Source organism: Otolemur garnettii, unplaced genomic scaffold, assembly GCF_000181295.1.
Source record: "Otolemur garnettii isolate 467f Iridium unplaced genomic scaffold, OtoGar3 scaffold00087, whole genome shotgun sequence".
Taxonomy (NCBI): Eukaryota; Metazoa; Chordata; class Mammalia; order Primates; family Galagidae; genus Otolemur; species Otolemur garnettii.
The window spans coordinates 7,181,281-7,182,899 of NW_003852482.1; positions in this window are offsets into that span (position 1 = coordinate 7,181,281).

Consider the following 1,619-nt stretch of genomic DNA (forward strand, 5'->3'; position numbering starts at 1 on the left):
AGGTGCCTGTGGTCCCAGCTATTTGGGAGGCGGAGGCAGGAGACTCGCTTGAGCCCAGGAGTTGGAGGTTGCTGTGAGTTGTGATGCCACAGCACTCTACTCAGGGGGACAGCTTGAGGCTCTGTCTCAAAAAAAAAAAAAGGTGACCCCTCAGCTCAGGTTTGCCCAACCCTAAGGCCTGTGTTCTTAACCATTCTGTCTGGGTTTCCAGAAGCTCAGCCACTCCTAGACCACCTTCAAGATTCTTCCCTACACACCTGTCTGATTGAGTCACTCAGGGTTTTTCTTTAAATCATCTCGATTTGTTTTTACTTACTTGCCTAATCTAGCTTCAGTCTCAGCAATAATGTCCCTAAGATTATCAGCAACTCATGCTGGTTGTATCTCTTCTAATGTTCAATAAAAATATCACTATTGAAAATATGAGTGACCGTCCTTGATCAAACCTGGCCTCCTCAGTGGTGAAACAACCTGAGGCCATGTGCTCCCTAACTTGACACCGAGAAAGGATGCCTTATGTGGGGCGTTTTCTTGCCAGGAAAACATAGCCTGAGTCCCTAAGTACAGGGACATCATCGGACAAATCCAGAATGTGGGACATCCTACAAGACAAGTGCACAGGACTCTTCAAGTCAGGGCCACAAAAGGCAAAATAAGTCAGAGGATTGTTCCAGAAAAAGAGACTAAAGACACGAGACAACCAAATGTCATTCTCCATGCTGGGCTTTGGTCCCAGCTCGGGAGGAAGAAGCCGCTCTAAAGGCTGTCACCAGGCCTCTGGGGACCGAGCTGTGGACAGGCAGTTGTGTGCCATGACAGGGTCCCTGCAGATTCTCCTGGGGGTGCCCTAAGTGTTTAGGGTAAGGTCAGCAGTGGAAAGTGGGACTCTGGAAGGACACTGCCCTATCATTTCAATGTTCCTCTTGATGTTTCAACATGAAAGTTGGGGGAATGTTTGTCTTCACTCCAAGATCTGTGTGCCCCCACAACACCGGGAGTGCTGAGGGGTCCTCCTCAGGGTACTTCCCTCAGCAGCTCTGACCTCCACAGGCACTGGAAGGGAGAGGCATGGGAACAATTTAAGGTTCTGTTTCCCACCACCACTTCACTCAGACGCCAAAGCGACCTTCCCAGGCTCCATGTCCAGCCCCTCCCTTCCCCCTCCACTGGCTGGGTACCTCCAGCCAAGTGTGAAATTAACAGGGCCTCTGCCTCTCCCCAAGGTCCAAGCTCAGGGCTCAGGGCTCAGGGCAGGGCAGAAACACCTGCTGTCCTTGTGCCACCAGCATCATGGGTCCCTTACCTAAACACCCACCTGGAGACTCCACTGAAGCTCCTGACCGTTCCGGCCTCTGGGCCTTCGCACCATGCCTGCCACTATGTCCTCTGCCCAGAACATGTCTCTCCCCTCACCTTCCCTTGGTGGCCCTGCCCATCTGTGGAGCCCAGCTGGGATGCCCCTCTCCTAGGAAGCCCTCCTGAGCCTGCCACAGCCCCTCTGGAAGGTCCTTTCATGTAGTCTGCCCTGCCATAGGCTCCATGAAAGAGGGTCCCACAGGGGTCTGACCAAGAGGGATGGAGATGTATGGAGGACAGGTGGTGTGATCCAGAGAGAGGGC